Source organism: Aulostomus chinensis, chromosome 9, assembly GCF_037954235.1.
Source record: "Aulostomus chinensis isolate RoL2024-O1b breed Wild chromosome 9, RoL_Achi_v1.0, whole genome shotgun sequence".
Lineage (NCBI taxonomy): Eukaryota > Metazoa > Chordata > Actinopteri > Syngnathiformes > Aulostomidae > Aulostomus > Aulostomus chinensis.
The window spans coordinates 8130022-8151737 of record NC_141328.1 but is presented as its reverse complement, the minus strand read 5'-3'; the positions used below and the strand labels follow the sequence as shown (position 1 = coordinate 8151737).

Below are 21716 nucleotides of genomic sequence, written 5' to 3'. Positions count from 1 at the left end.
CTGCAACGATGACAACAGAATTGACATTGATTGAGAATGTAAAGGAGGAGTTAAGGTGGAGGTGGGTTACAGTGACTGCATGCTGACAAAGCAAAAAAAGAGTCAGCGGCAGACTGACGCGGCTTTAATATGACGTCTTGAATGACGTTTGACAGTTGCGTGCGTGGAAAAAGATAACTGGGCTGTCAGGAGAAATCTGGCTTGAAACAGCTGACGATCAGCTGATAAATCAGTGTTAATGACTATCAAGATATTTATATTGTAATGTTGATGATCTGACTTGATTTGAACGCTACAATTGAAAGTTTTGATATTTCTGCAATTTTCAAACTTTTTCTGTTATCTCAAACTATGGCAGTTATTACGCAAGATGTTGACGCTGTGCACAGGCAGGATTAAGTCAAAGCAAAGCCATGGTGTGATTTCTCAAGCTTAGTTTAATCTGCAGTTCACACAGAGCTATTTTCCCTCTTGAAATCCGACACCCAAATTAGTATGAGTGCCTGTGTGCTGCAGGTTGAATCATTAATCAGTTACTGTGGACAATAACTGCTACATGGTAAATTGTTTGGATATCCCTGTGCCGTGTATTTGTGTGCTTCTGATAAATAATTTAACGGGAGCAGGGTACAAACTGCTGGGTTAATGTTGGTGCAGCTCAGAACTATTAACATATTAAAGGTCAGTGTCCTCCTTAAGAAATAGTAGATTCTTTAAAATTAAAAGGCTAATAAAGAGAGACAGCCCTTTCAGCACATGGAGACCTAGATTTCTTTTATGCACAGTGACAATTTGTGGTTAATGTGGGCAGAAATAGCTACTCACAGAGGCGTGAGGAACTCTCACTCTCCAGATGTTGAGTTTTGGATGCCATATGTCCAGAAAAAATATTACCTCAGGTTCATCATTTATTACTTAAATCATTTATCACTTAAATACAGAATGTACTAGGCATTAAAAGGATGGTATTTCTAAATGTGAGCATTTTTAAAAAATAATTTAAAAACAATATTCATCACCAAATAATGCTAAATACTCGTCACTTATATTTTTTGAACAATTCTGATCAGAGGAGTTCATGCAGTTTAGCGATGTATTTGTAACTCAGTGCAACTACACAACAAGCTCAGCTGAACTCGTAACAAGGATGGGTGCTGATTATTACTATTGATACTTTTTTTTGCATGACAGGATATGAGGTGGAGCCATGCATGTAAGCAGGTGAAAACAATCTTCTGGGCTGGTGAGCCAGACATGGAATGGCAACATGCCTGATGACATGAAATGTCATGTCCATATGTTGCTCTTGGCTGTGCTGTGACACAGGCACACCCGGGGTCAGGTCTTGGTTTGAGTGAATGTAATTGGTGGCAGCAGCCAGAAGGCGGATATCCCATGGTGTTAATCTTCAGAAGGCTCAGATCTGCTTTCTGACTCCCTATCAAGCCCACAGTCTATGCACATTGACTCTCCTAACAGAAAAGCACATCAACATTTTGAGACAACCAATCACTACTCAGCAAGTAAAATATTAAAATAATGATGAAACAATCCATTTATGTTCGCATTAATGAGAGGGAATGTTGCTGCAGGCAGTTGGAGGAATGAATTGATCTACTGAACCACACATTAAGACCTCCTCCTTGCAAAATCTAACAAAAAACTGATTAACCTCTCACTGTGAGAGAGCTTCAAAGATGACTGATGTTATGGTCGTGTGATGAAAGATAGCCTGGGACAAATATCTGACAGTGCTGGAAATCCTCAGGAGGGGCTGCTACAACCCCCATCAACTAACCAACCAAAAGTCATGCAGCATGGAATGATTCACTTACACAAGGGTGCAAAGCAACACATCCATCTCTATGAACTTGTGATTTAACCACATCAGTAACCACATCACATGGCGGCATCATCTCAAGATTTGGCTATTTCATATATTTTCCACCCTGGGACTAAAACACACTTTTTTTATCCAAAAAAGAAGAAGAACCCCTCCCATTTTATCTGTGGGTGAAATCAAGTGGTTAGCACTGTCGCCTCACAGCAAGAAGGTTCTGGGTTCAAGTCCCGGCTCGGGCACGGGATCTCTCTCTGTGTCGAGTCTGCATGTTCTCCCGGTTCCTGTGTGGGTTCTCTCTGGGTACGCCGGCTTCCTCCCACAGGCCAAAGACATGCAATTGTGGTCTAGGCTGATTGATACTCTAAATTGACCGTAGGTGTGACTGTGAGTGTGAATGGTTGTCTGTCTATATGTGCTGGCCCTGCCATGGACTGGTGACCTGTCCAGGGGTCCTCTCGCCTCAAAGCTGCTAAAATAGGCTCCAGCCCCCCTGCGACCCTTAACAGGATCAGCAGTAGAAAATAGATGGGATGGATGGATTTTATCTGCATGATTCAGTTTATTTACCAAGACATCCCCACTGGCGTGTTGCATGATTGTGGACATGATGATGTTTCTCTGTTCTGCTGCTAGTTTCTGGAATGGGAATTCATGCAGACCTGCCAGAGGAAACCAGGTTCCCAAAAATCTAAACTATTTTGCTTTCTCATACTTCCACAGCAGTTGTTGAAGCCAACTTTTGATTCGTGGGCAGCGGATATGACGATGAAACCATGTGAGCTCTGTCCCTGTCCACAAAGTATTTTTATATACACACACAACCACCCACAGACACAATCACCAAGAACTGCCCCAGAAATCCAAGCGAAGGTTATAGAAATTCTCTTTGTTGTCACAAAACAAAATATCCCTGAGCTTTGAATATCACCCTGCATTATTTCTGCAGCATCCTCTGCACTGTTCTGGTTTGCTCTTCTGCCATTTCTTCTTTCACACAGCAAACGCCTCTCAGTCATATTAGGCAGCTTCGCCCCCAAGCCTGTTTTACTTCTTAATCATAGCTAATTAATTTTTCTTGCATTTGATTGCAAACTCCCACAAAAACAAATAATCTTCATCAACTATCTGTTCTTAAATTTTCATTTAATTAGAATTTTTAATACCCTAAGAAAACTATTATTGTTCAGACACTGATTGAAAAACATGGACAGCTACAGAAACACTGACATGAACAACCAGCTGTTGCTTGGATCTTCCCTGCGTTGGACACATGAGACATAATTAATCACCAAGGGACACAGACTCATAATTGCTGTGTGGTGATTAATTGTCCCGGGTGAGGAGCGTTCAGCTTAACATGCAAATTTGTGTCACAGGATCCGTTCAGAGACGCAGCCTAGACAGGGACTTATTGTAAAATGACACATGCAGGCAGATAACAAGAAGGCTGTCAGGGGCCTACTGTAAAACCGTTGTTTCTATTCTAGGAGGCAAGAGAGTGAGCTATCATTTGATTTGTCCTTGGTTTGTTGCTGTATTAGAGAAACTATTGAGAGGAGAGCAGAGGAGAGGAGAGGAGAGAGGAACATGGCGACCTAACGGCAGCAAAGGTCATTGACTCAGCAGCACAGAACAGCATCAATGGAGGAAGACTTAATCACCTCAAGCCACTTCATCAGCTCCTGTATGAGATGTAATGGTAATAACAAGATCATAAAATCTCCCGACCTATAGAATAAGACCATCCACTCTCCTTAGAGATGAAAACGCACCATTTGGTTCTTCCTTTCTTTAACCACAAATTCGAGAGGTCCATGATGAGACAATAGCTGAACAGATGGAGCAGTAAGACACTTCACCAATGGGAAGGAGGAAGTGTACACATGGCTGAGTTCAGAGCATCATTCTTCTCCCTGAACTGAAGTTACACCAATGGCTTGTTGCTATGGTAAATGTGGAGAAACAACAGCTTGAAATGATATATCCACTGTATTTGAACTATCCAAGTCAAAACACACTGACAGGAAAGGCAATAGTCTTGTGATTTTCCCCTCCAAACTGCGAATGACAGTGTGGATCTGTAGTGATAACAGCAGCTTGAGGATGAGCTTGATATTGCTGCAGATAAAATAGCATTGGAATTTATACTCGTTGTCTCCTGCTATACTGTTCAATATAACACAATATAACAGTTTGAAGAGTGACATGAAAGGCAAGTAAATATTGTTATTACCTTGTTGTGTATATCAACTGACCCTACTCCCACCATATACCCTCATTACAGTGGTGAGAAGAGAAGAGACGAGAAAAGAAGAGGAGAGAGGAGAAGAGGTTGTTGTCCATTGCCATTGAAACACCAATCAGGCAAATACCTTTCGACGTTGCTGTTCTTCCACTTGTCGTGATACAGATAATGTGGCCCAGCATGGACGGTCATAGTTGAGAAAGCTTTATAATGCAGGCATCTAACACGGAAGGTCAGACGCACAATATTTTAACACCTGAAGTTGGATTGAATGGTGTTTACTCTTGCTAGTGCTGATAATTTGATACTTTACTTGATTTAAATTGGCAAGAGGAGGCAAGGGCTGCCTGTAAAAAAGTGCTTTAAATAGCAAAAGTATGAATCCATCCATTTTCTACCACTGTTAAGGATGGTGCAAACTCCAAACAGAAAGATCAGTGCTAACTACTGCACCACCATGCCACCCCAAAAGTATAAATGTGCACACAAATTCCTATTTTCCAGCACAGGAACATCAAGAAGTTACAAGCGCTTTGGGAGCAGTTTTCCTGTTCATTTGCTGTAGGAAGTGGAGTCAAGTGGCAGGAGGTGTAGGCTATTTTCTCTGCACAACGATGGTAGAGTGAGCTACTGCTCTTTACATGTCTTTTCAAAAATGGCAGTTACCGATGCCATGTTTGGTTATCCGGTTCGAAAATGCCTTTGGGGAACTGCCTTTTTTGACTACAGAAGCCAGGGTCTAAATTTACATCAGGGAACATTATTTTTATCATCAATAACTCCAAACTCAAAAGGTATTATTTTCTGTACTGTCTATGGGTCTTTTTAATTGCAGAGTATTTCTGATAAATTTAGGAGACACAGCATTTGATATCACCTAACCAATTTGTCTACCAACCAACTTGTTGTTGCAAAAACTCATGAATATCAAAAACCTACGATGCATGGACTCTGATGAGGTGCAGGCCTTCCTAGCAGACAACATGCAGCGGGAATTAGCGAGTGTAGTGCGAATTTGCTTCATCTTTGCAGGTCTACAGACCACGAACCTAACAAAGTCAACAATGGGCCGAAAAAGCCTTTTTAGTTCCAAGATATTTAATTTCTACAACTGCTACCAAGTTCCAGATACTTCTGGTGGGCTGAACAACACTTGTGTTGGTTCGATAAATGAATAACTGTTACAGATGCATTTCCCTGATGCAGATGCTTCAGCTAAAAATAAGGAATGATTTCCAAGTCAAATTATAATCAGCAGTGGGATGAGTAACTAACTAAAATGTAATGAAGTAAAAAGTATACTTCCCATGGAGATAGAGAAACTAACCAATATAAAATAAGAGCATTCAATTAAGTACTAGTCTGCTACCTCTGAGTAATTCATATAAGCTCTATACTTATAAATACACAAGTATTTGTGAAAAACCTAATATAGAGCGCAGTGGGGATGATGTATTTTTGCAGCAGATTCACCATAGTTTCCCTCAACCAAAACCAATGGGATTTTTACATTGGATTTTGGATAATAACCTAAAATAATCTCTGTAGCAAACAAAACTTAATGAAATAAGGAGATGAGAGGATGACAAAATCTTCTCATATGAACATCACTTTCATGATTTTCAAAGAAGTGTTACCCAAAGTTAATATTATGCCATGAACAAATGACAATGTGGATTCAAACATCAATGTCACCACAGTTCTACTGTTCTTGGCATAATTATGTTGACTGACCATGTCATCAACGTCCTCAATGACCTCAAAGTCTCATTTAGCAGTTTGTTAGCCACTGCCGTTTGTAGGACACATAATTGCTTAAAAACTCACGTGTGTTATTCACTGACACACAGACCTTACTCACGGCATTTAACAGTAAACCTAATTTTTTTAAAAACAACTGTCTTTGACATGGAGCCACAGTACGTTAACAAATTTACATGTTTTAGGACTTTGGGAGTTATATGAACATTTAATGAATTTTGAAAAATATCCCTCTTGGACGGAGCTCCTGAATCTCATCCACATATGAAATTCGAACTTAATTATTCTTACATTTTTGTTGACGCCAAAAGCCAAAAAGTTTGTCTCTAGTTAAATCTTCAACCTTGTATTCAGTTTAAAAAGCTTATGTTATCCTCGTGTAAATTCCTCATCTTAAAAGAAGCTAAAGCTGTCAAGAGTGTGTCCCTCTCGAGTGTAGTGGAGTGGAGGAATAAAGAAGCTGAAATGGAAATATTCAAGTAAAGAACATCAAAGTTGTACTTAATTTCATTACTTGAGAAAATATGCTTGGTTATATTCAACCTCCAATTCCTGGGGAAACTGAAAAGAGCTTTCCGAGGACATAATCCAGCACCTTTTCAGACGAGAACAAACGCTCGTGCAAACGATTTGCATAACAGTACTTCTACTGTCAACTTAATGTATTCAATATGACTGTTTGTGCAGCACTGCTTCAGTTGTTGCAGGAATCTACTGGGTCCTGACGTGAAAAGACTTTTAATGCTCCACATCTTTTTACATCACACTGACGTGTGATATCTTGTCTAATCACTCCCTGCAGTCGCCCTGACTAAGCTGGTTTTAAAGACACCCACCATCCTGGATGAGAGGCAGCTGGGTATCCTTCAAACTACCCATATCATCATAGCTGTTGGCTCCCTGGCAGCAGATATGACATTGAAGTGAAATCCTCCAGTCCAGCACTAACAGAGCTGTTATACAGTGGACTGCTGCTGCTGTTTGGTCTGCTCCGTTTGTATGCAAACAACCCTGTGCATATTTAAAAGTGTTCAGAAAACACACAAGGTGGTAATTGCCGTTCAGACTATGTTGTGGAGTGCAAAGCTTTAGTTGTCAGTCTGCCCGAGTTCTCAATGTGTCTCTGTCAGCCGAAGCTGCATCCTTCAGTGTGCCATCCACAGATTTGTGGTCCCATTGAGCTGGATGAATAATTAATCACCCTTCCACTAACAAAATGGGCTTTTAATTGTAGGGATTCTTGTTTGACAACAACTGAAACGCAGGCCTTGGTACAAACCGGCTATCGATCAGCCCTGATGGATGCAGCCTCTTCTTCAGAGTGCTGGTTTGTTTCCACGCAAGGAACCAGCAGACAGAACACAAAGAAGAATTATTTCATGTTTCTCACAGTTAGACAGATCAAACTTCAAAGACGGCATAGCAGGAGGAAGAGATGCTGCTCTGGTGTTAGCTGTAGATCTTATATGCAACAAAAGCAGAAAAAAGCATCCCAAAAAGCTAATTTAGTGCTGATTAATTAAAAAAAATATGGTTGCTCACCTAAAAGATTGTTCTCACAAAACTAAAGCCATCTGTTTTTCTCCACAACAATCATAAAAGCAATGTTTGTTCAACTTTGTCAGATCATGAGCATGTATCAGATACAAATATGATGTGTATGTCTCCGGTTTCAATATTCTTGCTATTTGCTTCAGGGAACTGCTTTAGCAGTGTGAAGCAGCTCTAGTCCAGGCATCCTGAGGTGAACCACAATCGAATAAAAAAAAACCGGCTGGTGACATGACATTTACAAGTCATATATATCGGCATCTTGCAGCTTTACCGCCAGTCCTGAGTCGCCAGGTGAAAAGCGACCCGTTCAAATATCGTCAATTTCAACTCTGACGATGCAACAATGCAGTGTGATGAGCTTCAATCGAGCCTGAACCCGCAACGCCCGCTGTACAGCCAGTCAACAAGCTTACCTTTTTCATCTTATTGTAATCGCCTGCAGATGGGTGTCGGTCACACACGAATAGTTATCCAGCTCTTACATGTCGGCCCGGCTGTCACCGGCTGTTTATCTGTCGGAAAGGTAAACAAACCCTCCTCCTATAACATTGCCAGAAATAAAACTGCCTTTTTTATCCCTTTGATGTACGTCTCAATCTCGCTGCGGTCATCGCTTGTTGGTCCTTCCCAGAGCGCAGCCTTCACCGGTTTACAGACGGATCCATCACGGCAGGGAAAACGCAGTTTGGAGGCTGCCGGTGATGCTGCTGCAGCAGCGTTTGGTCCGTCGAGACGTGGGATGAGAGAGGTGGGGGTGGGGGCATCCGAGAGCCCACGAACAAACACTCACCTCCGAAAATGAACTCATCGGACCCGTAATCACGGTCTCATGAGCAAACGGTGGTTGATGAATCACGATGCGCACACAGGCAGCATGTGTGCTTTATTAGGACGCCTTTTTCTTCTTCTTCTTCTTCTTCTTCTTCTTCTTCTTCTCCTTCTTCTTCTTCCGCGGAGAGCTGATTTTTGATGATTCATGAAAGAGACAATGTATTTAAAGGAATAAACTGCAGCTTAAAGTAGACATAGGAAGCTGCTGCTGCGGATTTCAGGCCAGAGATTAAAATCACTTCAAGGTTGTTCACTTTTTGAAGTTGCTTTGTGCATCCCCTGTAGTGACTATGGCATATGGACTTATTTGTAAGGAGTCCTGGAGGGGGAACAAAAATCCAAATCCAATCCAAAAATATTCATTAACTGTTCCCATGAATTAATCATATTGAGAGGAAAAATTCGATGAGTATGGTACCTTCGAAGAAACTACATGCGGTTTTTTTTTGTATTTTTTTTTTAACCACTGCCAGGAAGCTCAGATTTGTGGTGCTTTGTCATTTATTTTGATTTCTTCAACTGAGGTCATGACCATATCACCCCCCCCCCCCACACACACACACACACACACACACACACACACTTGTGGTATTTAGAAAATCATCAGATGAATTTTTTTTGAGTGGCATGTGTTTGATGACATTTTTAGAAATTAAGGACTTCAGTTTTCCAGTGGATGGATTCATACTCATGAATTTCTGTAACCTGCTTGATTACATCAAGTTACCCAGTTCACCATGATACTTTTTAGCTATGACTTAGTTATATGGGTTCAAAATGTAAACATCCTGTTACAACAACCTTACTTGGTCATAAATATGTAACTTTATCACTGTTGTGGTGTGCATGGTGGTGCAGTGGTCAGCACTGTGGCCTCACAGCAAGAAGGTTCCGGGTTCGAACCTGGCTCGGGCACAGGATCTTTCTGTGTGGAGTTTGCATGTTCTTTCCGTGCCTGTGTGGGTTCTCTCTGGTACTCCAGCTTCCTCCCACAGTCCAAAGACATGCAATTTAGGGACTAGGCTGATTGATACTCTAAATTGACCGTAGGTGTGAATGGTTGTTCGTCTCTGTATGTTGGCCCTATGATGGACTGGCGACCTGTCCAGGGTGAACCCCGCCTCTCACCCGTAGATGCTGGGATAGGCTCCAGCCCCCCGCGACCCTTACTAGTAAGGAATAAGTGGAAGACGACGATGGATGGATGGATCACTATTGTTTATTTGATATATATAAAGCCAGGAGGAGATCAGACAGCCTTCTGCCATCAACTTTATTTTCAGCTTAAGCTACTACAATGGAAACTGCAACAGGAAAATGCGTTCGTAACTTCCGAAGGAACATCAAACCTTTCCTGTGCCCAAATTCACAAGTTCCAATCTGAACACCACGTTTGTTTGCCAGTAGGATTACAGAAAATCTAACTATCTCCAAAATCCCTCCCATTACTTTAGAGTCAACTATGTAGTTAATGTGCCATTTTGTGGTAGTGATTCTCATTCAACATTTGAATATCAAGATTTGCCACCTTCTCACTCTACAGAAAAGCCACACATTCCGATGTGTGTGCTGGAGCACAAGGGCCTGCTCGTCGCTGCTTGAAGCTTTAATTAGGGACGAGCAGGAATAAGCCAAGGGCTGAAAGTTTGCTGTGGCGTTGGAAAATAATTGTGAGTGCTTTCTAGTTATGTTTGTATTTGGTGTGTGTTTCTGTTGTGTTTTTGTTATCCACTGTCTAATCTAGAATGTTTGGAGAAACTAGGAATTTACTCTTCTTTGGTTTAAAGTAACAGAATGTTTCTGAGTCTTTAAAAGCAGTCCCTCAAGTCCTTCCTGTCCATAGAGACCAAGATCATGCATGACCTGATGGTTGTGGTGTGGTAGTATACACAAACTTCATAGGCTAAGTTATCATAAGGCAATGACTAAAAACAAATAAACTAAACTAATTCTAGAATTTCTAGCCTATGCAGAGTGCATGAGACGGGTGCAGTCATTAAATAAGGAGTCAGGAGGTTAAAGAGGGGCGTCAAGAGTTATCAACAAGAGTCAATCAATGATGAGGAATTGAGAAAGAAGAAAGTGAGGTAAAAGGCTGAGAGGAAGATAATGAGCGAAAGTGAAATTATTAGAGTGACCTCTAGGTCAGGGGTCACCAAAGTTCGTGAGACACACATGGGGGATTGGGGGGCAATTACAAGATGAAAAATGAAACAATAATAATTACAAAGGTCTTAAATGTTTCTGGCTTAGAGTGGATAGACCTATTATCGCCTCTTGGGACACTGGTGCTTTCAATTTTGGGGGTCCTGACTTTGGGAACCTCAGTTTGAAGTCACTGGTAACTAAAGTAAACAGCAATGGTGAATAACATTCACCACCAGTCAAACTCAAACTTAATTCCATAAATAAATACATGCGATTTGATATTTTAGCACATATTCATTAAAAGTTAGCATTTACACCATCTTTTCATTTATTCCACCAAAATGTATCAAAAGCTGTAATCAGTGACAGACCAGAAATGCTGATTTGACCGTCTCACACACCCCCCCCCCCCAAAAAAGTAAAAGTCAGGCATGTTTCATTGGCAACGTCTCACTGTAAATCCTCTGTTGACTACCTCCAAGTGAATGATGACCACATAGATGTTCTGATGCAACCAACTCCATGAATATAACTAATCTTTAGTTTGAAATCAAACTGACAACAAAAGACAATCTGTCTTCTCCAGAGTAATGCCCAGTAGCAACAGTATTAAGTGTGGCTGATTGGATAAGACCATGACTAATAACTCTATATCTGATCCAAGGGTGGATATCCAAAGGGGAAATGAGGCAGCCAATGGTTGTGCTGTCAGCTGAATAGTTTATTGCTCAGCTTGTCCTTTTTTTCCTGAGGGGCTCAGGGAGGATATCTGACAGCAATCGCCTCACATATCGTCCCACAACAAGAACGAAACGAGTTCAGCTTCTAGTCCATCTGTAGTGGATTGTAACTCCACCTGTAAGTCACTTGTCTTACATGACCAGCCTTTTGGTTCAAATGATTGAGCTGTGATTACTCAGCCAAATTGGGTACAGGTCAGCATCATCTGCACCGTACCAAAATCAATGCCCTTAAGAAAATGAGCTTGTATATAATTAAGATGTCACGCCTCTCCTTGTGAAGCATAAGAGGGATTAACTAATAACAAAGCAACAGGTCCCTTTTGATACATTACAGGAGCTCAAATATGTATTTTATTATTATTATTGGCATCAAAATGACCAAGAGAGGAAAAAAATTAAGCTTTGAACTGAAATTCAAAGCTCCTTTCTGTTTGCTTGCTCTGTCCTCTGCAGTGTTTCATGCTGTCTTACACTTCTTTTGATTTAATTTAGACCAAAATTTAAAAAAAACATTTGCTGCTGTAAGAAACACTAATGAAGACTGAGAGTTGCTTTGCTGCATTCAAGAAAAGAGCAAATATTAAATCAACTGTAATGCAAAGTTGTGTTTTGCTGCCTTCCTAAAATGATGGCCTGGCATTTAAAAAAAAAAAAAGTTTTTCAGAAAATACAAAAAAACTGGAGAAAAAATAGGATTTAGGCAAAAAAAGAATCATAATAATTTTGTCCAAAAAATGTCTTAGGCAATTATTTTAAGAAGGTGACAATTTTTTTCTTCCATAATGCTTTCCCTGAAATCCTAAACATATTAGAGACCTCCACCAAGGAGGCTGGATGGATACACAACATGAACATATCAAGATCAGTTCATACATTTCTTCCCAGCAGCAAATTTCTTCGCAGATCTTTGTGATCTATACCATCACCAGGAGTTCAATACTTTCCCTTAAATTAATTAGATAATAATGACAATTTCATCAAAACCTGCTCACATTTTTCAGAAATATCGATCATTATATCAAAAGTAGGTCTTCTGGATTAAAGATCCCCGATACAATCAATATGGTTGGAATACGGGAAGTCAACCATTCCATCATCATCATCAGCCACTTCACATGAACTCAAGGGATCTGATCAAAATTTGTCGAAAAGAGCATTGCTCAGAGCTAAAGCCTGCTAAAGATGTCTTTAGGGACCACAATTTAATTCAATTCAAAAATGAACTCAGTTACTGATGCCTTAAAATATTACTTTCCATCAAATTTCATCAAAATCTGTTCATTAGAGATTAGACATTCACTCTTTAACTGAGCTAATTAGCGTAGCATCAACAGTATTCATAAGTCGAGTTGATTTATTTAGTCAAATAAATGCAAAAAAAAAATAAAAAGAAATGATATTCTTACAGTGTGTCAATACAATACTCTACTTGGTTACATTTTCCAGAAAATAAGAGCTGTTGGCATATTTCAAAGTAAGGAGGAAGAGGCGGTTTGGCCAAATGAGATATGTGACAAAAGAATGTTTGTGGTTGCTTTTTTTCAGCATTGTAACCCATACAAAATCGTGACACGCTGTTGGCAGGGAGAGTGAAAATAGTGGGATTATTTTTGCTTTGATTTTGACCTCCCTGTGTGTACTCAGGCCAGTGAGTAGTGTGTGATATACACTGAGTGTTTTGGAGGAGGGAGAAAGCTGTTCCACCATCAACTGCCAAGCTTTGTTGTGAGCTTGATCAAATCAGGCCATTCTGTCATTGACAATCTGTTCTATGTAACAATTTGTGCATTCCAGGACTAAACACACAATTTCTCTGATTACGCATAAAGTATCACTGACAGATGTATGCGTGTGTGTGTGTGTTTGTTGGTTTTACGCAAAATATTTTGAACAGCTGTTTAAGCTAGGGATTTTGAGTTGCTTTTAACTATTAATAATGTGCTGCATTTGGTAGCAGACAACGATTAAAGGTGAAAACAGAAGGCTTGACATTAAAGACATGCTGGCGGCCCTCCGGGGCTCTATTAAGGTACAGTGGAGCTTTGGGCTAAATGTTAATTTCATCATACTCACAATGGCAATGCTGACGCTAATCTTAGTGAGTGTTATTTGTATATTAGCCCTCCATGCACAACTGAGGCTGATGATAATGTCTGTTATTTTAATGATTCTGTCAGACATCCTATTATGGGGCAAATAAGAATTTTTCGTAGATGATGGTGTTGGATGAAAAGTCCTGAGGGGGATGGCAATGTTTGTGTCAAATATGATACGTATTCAATGACTATTTGATACCTCCAGTTGTTGTCCTGAGTTCTAGTACAAATCTACTCGCAAATCCTGCAGGGACTTTATGCTTCATGTCAGCATATTTTCCAAAGTCATTGTGACAATTTAATATCTGCCCTTAAAGTTTCACACAGACTGTATGTGAAAATGTTCACTGACAAAAACATTCAGTGGACCCTGTCATCTGCATCTATATTTGTATGTTTGTACTTCCTCTTACCCAGTTGAAAGGAGACTCTCCTCTAGAGATGCTCAGTTAAAGCTGCATTCAGAAGCCTCTTTACATGCATTTAAACACACACACACACACACACACACACACACACACACACACACACACAAATTTGATTCTGGTAATTTCCTTCACAAAATTATTTGATTTCATTTACAAATGCAGGGAAACTAGAAAGAAAGAAAGAAAGAAAGAAAGAAAGAAAGAAAGAAAGAAAGAAAGAAAGAAAAAAGAACAAAGAGTGGAAGAATTATCAGAAAATGAGGCATGAATGTAGAGAAGCATATTGCATCACCTCATGAAAAACACATTTCTTCTTCATTTTTCTTGAATTAATGAGATAATTATGTCAAATTTACTCATTTTTTCCCAATAAAATTATATCTCATTCATTAAGAAAAAATGGGATTTTTTTTTGCTTGCTGAGGTGAATGTCGTACGCCATGCTTCCGTGCAATCATTTGAAGTTCACAGATTTGAGATCTGTGGTTGTGCCTCAGATTTCACGTGATTAAATGGTACTGAATAGCCTCCTCCATCCTCTGCTGATATGTTTGACTGACAGCTGTTTGACCTTAAAAACCTGTCACTTTCTTATAGTTTCAAAAGGATTCATGGGGAAACATGATTGTTGGTAAGTTCTTGGTAACCCGTCCAGCATTTGTTGAGAGAATGTGTGTGAGGATCAAAGGGGTGCGCAGACAGACCATCTGCTGATATTAGCATCTAGAGCCACGCTGCTAAGATGTTGCAGTAATAATTATACAGTGGAAGTGAGCTGATGTTGCCCTGAGGATGAGATTGGCCACATGAGTCTTATTTTAACTGGTGCTGTCAGTTTTTTTTTCTGCCAAAATAATAAAAAAATGAGGGAGTGAATAGATTCATAATTCATAAAGAAATTAAAGATAATATAGCTGATGAATTAACTGACTTTAAAAAAAATCAAATTCTACGAGCAGAACATATGGTGTTCATTTTTTTCACACAGATTCTGATACCTACTTTGAATTCAGCAGAGCTAACAGTAAATTCATTGGTAAATATTTTCTTCAATCTATCATGATATTAGATCTTATCAGCGTAAAATTGTTTCCTTGTTTTGGTCCAATTGCAAGTTTCCCGAAATACACACAGTCCAGAGAGCGTGCCCAGTAGCACACATAACTGGGTTCTTCCTGTGGAGGATTGGCATCAAAATGCAGATTGCTCCTCGTGGTGGTGCCCCTAAGATATCACGCAATTATTTGTCTCAGTGGGAGCAACCTATTTGTGGAATATCCTCTTAAAATAAGAGTAGGGAGTCACAGCCCTTCTACATCCTTCCAGGTTCCTGACTGGACAGTAGACACGGCACGTGTTACCTCTCCCTGTGAGCCTGCAGGGTCATCCAAGTATGGCGGTGGAAAGGTAGTGACGTTGCAGTCATCATACAAGCGCAGGCTTTTGGTTGTATTCACACCCCTGCAGAGAAAATTCAGTCCCACTGAGCAACTCTGCATCTCCGTTTTAGTGAGTTAACAGATGTGTACAACATGCCCATGGCTCTGTCTAGCAGGAATTCCAAACTTTTTTCTGGCACAACTCACTTTAGTCAATTTTGTGGTATTTGCATAGACTTTCATTCAGCTCCTTTTCCTCTGTTGCTGCTGATGATGGTAATTTGTTTGTAAAAATTGATGCATTCTCTTTAATTGCTTTAAATTATTGTTTTATCACTGTCATGGCAGCAAGAAACAGCAGCTCAGACAGCATTGTTGCTCAGAGCAACAAGCTAACACTGACACTGCAGACACACAGATGTGGGCGGCATGGCTCAGGGGTAGAGTGTCCGTCTAGCCAGCGACGGGTTGCTGGTTTGATCCCTGACCCCGGTGACCATGTCAGAGGGTCCTTGAGCAAGATACTGAACCCATAATTGCTCCTGATGAGTAGGTTGGCGCCTTGCATGGTAGCCTCCACCATCAGTGTGTGACTGTGTGTGTGAATGGGTGAATGAGATGACACTGTAAAGCGCTTTGAGTGCCGCTAAGGTAGAAAAGCGCTATATAAAATTGAGTCCATGAGACCATGTGAAAAGCACTTCAGAATGGTACTCCTTAACTTTTTAGCAGGTCCAAGCAGTAGCATGAGCTAACATATGGTCGCATAAGCGAAAGGGCAAATGAACCAAGCTGCATTTAGTCTCTCTTTCATAACATCACTCGTTCCTCAGATTATGTGAATTCGGCTGATAAAATACAGCAGTGTCAGAAGTGTCAGCCCAGACTGCAGGATAGAGGAAACCTATGACCTTGTGCTTTTTTTGTTTTCTTTGAGATGATCATGTCTCACCTCATTATCCCTCAAACCCATCAACTTTCTCGTTAGCAAACACAGCATATCCATCTGGGCACAGCCACTTTGCCCCCTCATTCCTTTACAGTGCCAGAGACAATAATGAGCTAACTTCCATTTGTGAAACTGTCGTTTAATTAAGCCATAATTTATAATATACTGAGGGCACATGGGAAGTTAGTAGGTTCTTCATTTTTTTGTCATTGTTGTTTTAAATTGGTTAATTGATCCTTGGTCTTGGGAAATATTGGGAAACTCTATCCTAACTTGATCCTTATCATAAGGGTCCCTTTCTTCTGATTTTTATGGAGACAGTTGTGTCAATTTACTTTAGCTTCCTGCAGTTACAGTGGTGGATCTCTTAAACACACTGAAGTCAGTGTTTTTTACCCCTCTACTGGTGTGGTTGAAGGGATGGTCCTCAACCTTTCCTGGGGTAACAGAGGTTTAGGGGACTGTGGATGAAATGTTTTGGCCCTTGCATTGCCTTTGGCATTTAGTTTCAACTGCCTGTCATCGGTTGAGGCAGCAGTGTCATTGTGACAACCCTAACTTCCTCTCCATAACCTGAACACTGACCTAAATGTCAAGATCTTACCAAATGGGCACAGGTACAGCTTTTGACCCAAATTTGCAGTGTAATACTGTCATCCCTAGAGTGGCATGGGAATGAGTCCTAAAACCCAAAGTTTCTCAGCTGAAAGTCAATGAGGTTTTTTTGAATTGGCTTTTGCTTAACTGTCAGAAATAAGGTCAGAGGTCAACACTGATTTAATATGGTTTTTTATGTTTTGTTTGATGAAATTAAATATTCCAATAAATAATGCACTTATGAATTTCAAATTGTTTATGTGTCTTAGAAACAGAGGATGCAAACCAGTAGCTTAACAAGACTAAAAACCTCCTCATGCTGAAAGTAGTTAAAACTCAAAGCTAGTTGTGGTGACTTTGAGCCATGTGCCTACAGAGTAGCTTGGTCTCAGCATAACTTTTGCTATATTTCCTTTAATAATTGCATTCACACTGCAGCAATTATGAAAATGACACTAATTTATTTACAAAAGGTCCAGGTCTCAATCATTTTTTTCGTTTTTTTTGTCACTGCCTTGTTTGTCATCATGATTGAAAATCCAATATAAAAATTCCATAGGCTTTGGTTGAGAGAACGTAGTGACGCTAATATCTGGGTTTGCCCATAAAATTATGTCATCCCTAAAATGCTTAACAGGCCCTCTTAACAGGCACCATCGACACACACACAAGCATAGAGTGTTTTTCCCTAAAATTTTGAGTTTTTACAATTTGACTAGTAGATTTTTGTCAGTAGCACACAACATGATGTACAGATCTATGTCCCTTACAATATGAGGGTTTGGTCACAGTGTCACGAATTGAAAATGTGAGGTCATCTATCCTCATAGGACTGTGAGTTTCAGTAAAGTATCGGTTTTAACAAATGCTACATTTAAGGTGCACGCTGCACGTTTATCTGCGGTGCTTTTATTTTCCATCCCTTTCAAGACCTTTTAATGTGTAAAACAACATTCACTTGCTAATGAGGTGACTAATTGGAAACATCTCTCTCTGGCTTTGAGTGTGTCATCAGGCGTCTCACTGTAATCCACATCATTTACTTTAATATGCACAGGAAATTTACAGCTGAAGGGAATAAATTTCATTTAGTCTCCCTTTTTATCATTGTAAACAATAGTGTGTTCCGCCATGTAGAATTGCACATGTGCAGCAAAATTCGGCCCTTTTAGTGTAGTTTTAGCTAAAAGACAAACATGATATGGGAATCCAGTTCTCAGGGTGGTGATAGAACATTGTGAGCATTAGATTAAACAGACAGCGTGTAATGCACAGAGGCAGTGGGATGTCAGGGGCAGCTGACAAGAGGATGTTGGGTGGGCGAGTGGCATTTCATGTACAATTCATGTACAGTAATCAATGACCACTCACTAGTGGAGGGAAGAGGGGCAGGAGAGAGAGTGAGAGTGCCAGTGGGCATGAAAGATGAAAGCGCTGAAGGAGAAAAACAGGGAACACAGGGAGGTGGCAGTGAATTTGGTGGGAGGTACGACATTGGGAATGTGTAATGCTGTACAAATGGTGAGAAAGTTGCAGAGACTCTCTTCATATTCCTCCATTCAAGCAGTGGAAAGCTGCTGTTGTTCGAATGGAACATTCTGCATCAGGCTTAAATGGTGGTAATCATGCTGCCTGGTCGATGTGTACGTGTGTATCTATAGTCTTCATTTTCTCTCATCTGTATTGTTTTTATTTGATATCATCCTTATTATATTCACTATTTACAAGATAACAATAATGTATGTAATGTCCATCTATACAGATAGTACCATGTGTCCCCCACCTCAACCATATTATGTTCAGTGTCAAAGAGAAGGCACCAAATCTTGTGTTTTACAATGTAACTTCACAAACATGTACCTGTGACCCCCCCTTGCCTCGATCTTTATACATATTTTTTTCCATGAAAAACATGCTTAGAAAAAAGAAAGACAAACGGATTAGAATAAGCAGATGATTATGTAAGAAAACGCTTGATGCAGAGATGCACATAAAAGGCCAGGGAGCCCATGTGTTGATTGGAAAGGCTGAAGAGCTTGCACCTCCTCTCCACTGTGTAATCCAGCTCAGGTTGATTGCACTTCGGATCAAAGTAACACATGTACTCTAATTAAACATCTTTTGTTATGACAAAAACACTTTGTTTTTACCTTCCTGTGCTTTCCATTTACTTTCCCATCAGTGTTTTTTTATGGAGTGTATGCAAGAGATGTAATTACAGTAAATGGGTTTTTGTTTCCAGGATATGACGGGCTTTGGTTTGGGAAAATCTGGTCAACCATGGTAGGCTACTATTTTAGAACACCAGCAGCCCTCTAAACCTGGCATCATTCATGCAGCGCTGCAGATGGCTTTGTAAAGCAAGCTCCAACATCTACTGCCTGAAAAAACACTTAAACAAACTGCTTTCAGAATATCTCAGCTCCATGTCTCCCAGTGTAAAGGAAATTTATTGCAAGCGGTTCGATTTTGAATTCTGAGCCACACATGAGTCACGAGTCATGCATGTAAGCAATAGTGTGTAAACCACACCATCAGTTCCAAGAGAGAATTGGATTTATACAAGATTAACTATACAGCGGGATAGAAGATTGGTTGCAGACAATAGCAGGCTATTCTGGCCATTGACTAATTGTATTGTGGGTGCTGTGATGTGCACCAGATTAATGAACATGTGCTGAGCTAGTTCAGGCAGAACACTCTGTCAACCAGACCATGAACACATGGTTATAGGGCTACACTGTTCCATTTCATCTTTCTTCTCTGTTTGTTTGTGTTGTACTCTAAAATGATAACGCCACGATTCTGGGGTTTTCACTCGACACTTTTGTTCCTATACTTCTGATTTAGAATAAACACCAGCAGATAATTAAGATCCTCATTTACCCCATCAATCATGTGGCAAAACAACCTGATGGTGGAAAACAAGGCAATCCATCATGCTGCTAAGAGTCATCAATCATATTCTTTGTATTTAAAAAAATGAAATTATAAAGCTCAAGTTAATTATTTTTAGGTCAAAGGGTGAATTAATGAAGACTTCCTTTTGGCCAGGTTGCTACTGTATCAGCAGTTACAGTTTTAAATTGTCACATTTTGAAATATAATCAGCAGTGAAAGCCTGGAGGTAAAATCCGTATAGAGTTCGTTAAAATTTCAAAACACTCCAGTGAATACGTCCATGAATTATCAAAGGAAAAGGGAAAAAAAACACCATTACAGCAAAGGCCAATCATACATGTTGCTTGATCATATGATCTTAATGATTATCAATAAATCAGTAGAAATATATGGAATGCCTGATGATTAAAATTGTAGAATTAATAGAACATTCTTTGTTGATGTATTCAGAGTAGTATTCTGTAAAGCTGCCCTGAGCTGAGAAGCAGGGCAAACATAGTTTGTTCGCCACTTTTTTAAAAACTCACATTTCAAGTGCTGACTCATTCAGCAAAATATTCTTCAGTGAGGACCTCCTGCTATATTTAGTTTTAGATCTTTAACTGGGCGAAATGATTTTTTGATACAGTTCAGGTTAGAGCTGCTTACTCAATACACTTTTAGCTTTTGAATCATTAAGGTCAGGACTCCTCAGTGAATACATCCAACTATGATTTGTATTTGGATGTTGACAGAAATTATGTTCCTCTTTCCAAGAGGAGCGCACACGCTGATTCCCTACTTTTCTTAATGTGATTGTGCCATCTACTGGCTTCACAGATAACTGCACTAAACTATAAGATTTTTTTTCTATGTGCAGTATGTGCATCACGCTTTAAATATCAAAATAAATCATGATAAATCGCCTATTTATTGTTTTTTATCAATTATTGTAAAATATTAATATTTTGATGTCATCATTATCGCAGGCAGGTGCCACAATTGTATTTTGATTCCAATCCCTATCCACAAACCCATTAATTATTAACAAGTAAATAATACCAATTTTTAAGAATGAAAATGTAAGGGATTTTTTTTAAGGAGTCATACATACCAAATACACTGTTGTGTATTTTATGAGGCTAAGATAAAAATCTGTGCTTTCCCTTTCAGATAAAATGAGATATGAAAAAAGAAAAACCCACTGTAACTTGAAGATTCATTAAAAACAGGCATTATCTAATGTTGCCAATATACATATTTGCCGTTGAAGATAATCATATTGCTGTTGTAATGTAACTGATTTGTAAAATAACCTGTGATTCCCAAAAATTAAACTGGAAATTACAAGATGTTAGATATAAAACCAAAAAAAAGCCTTGTTAAATTATGAAGCAGCATATAACAGTAACAAAAGGGTTAAACCTCCTAAAGTCGTGACTTTACCCAAAAAGTGGGTTGTATTGCATTTAACATTCTCACATGTGATTGTCTTGAGCTCACAAATATATTTTCCCCTCGCATTACCTCTGTGTGACTCCACTGCAGGAAAGAGCCAGCCATATATACAGTATTTAGCTTGAAGCTAACAGTGTGTTATTGCTAACAACAGCTACAGCAGCAAAGCAACAGCCACCATGTCAAAAATATAGTTTGCATGTTCAAACTTTCAAGCAAATCATCTGGTATAATATCTGGTATAATACATAACTTCTTTATCCACTTACATATTCAATAATACACAAAGACCTTGTGTGGCACAACCAGCCAGTTGAAACAACAGTGCGATGAGTTCCAACAAGAAGTGTAATCATTTATTTTTAGTTCAAATCAAGGCATTTGTGAACGAATGAACATACGACTTGATAAAGAAGATGCGGATTATACTGGACAATGAACTTGAGTTTGTAAATGGATATTTTGGGACTGTTTTGCTGTAAGCCATGTCGGCGTTAGCTTCAAGCTAAGTATGTGGCTGACTCTTTCATAAAGAAGTCATTTAGGGGAACACATCTTGCGGAGTTCAAAACACATATTTTAGAGAACATTAAAGGCAAAAAACACTTTTTCCCAATACAATATTTAGAGAGGCAAACATGCAGTAACTATTATATATGAAACTTATTTTTCTTTGTCAACCACAAAAATGACCATTCCTGTAATGGATTTTAAAAAAATAAGAAAACGTGTCTATATGTTGAGGGATGGGCAGGGGGCGTGGCATAGCAATGTCAAGGGGCGGGGAAGTTGAGAGGTCAAAGT

The 21716-nt window shown here is 39.5% G+C and overlaps 1 protein-coding gene across 7 annotated transcripts in view; it reads right to left on the bottom strand.

Annotated features, from left to right (window-relative positions):
• Nucleotides 1–8352, bottom strand: part of dlgap4a (discs, large (Drosophila) homolog-associated protein 4a) — a 79065-nt gene extending 70713 nt beyond the window's left edge. For 5 of the 7 annotated variants that reach the window (XM_086213515.1, XM_086213517.1, XM_086213518.1 and 2 more), the window contains exon 1: nt 7817–8351. The gene's annotated coding sequence lies outside the window, so the exon portion shown is untranslated. Of the gene's footprint in view, nt 1–7816 lie in introns of all 7 variants that reach the window. The other 2 variants (XM_086213513.1, XM_086213511.1) reach the window with 1 other exon arrangement.
• Between the last annotated feature and the right edge of the window lie 13364 nt (nt 8353–21716).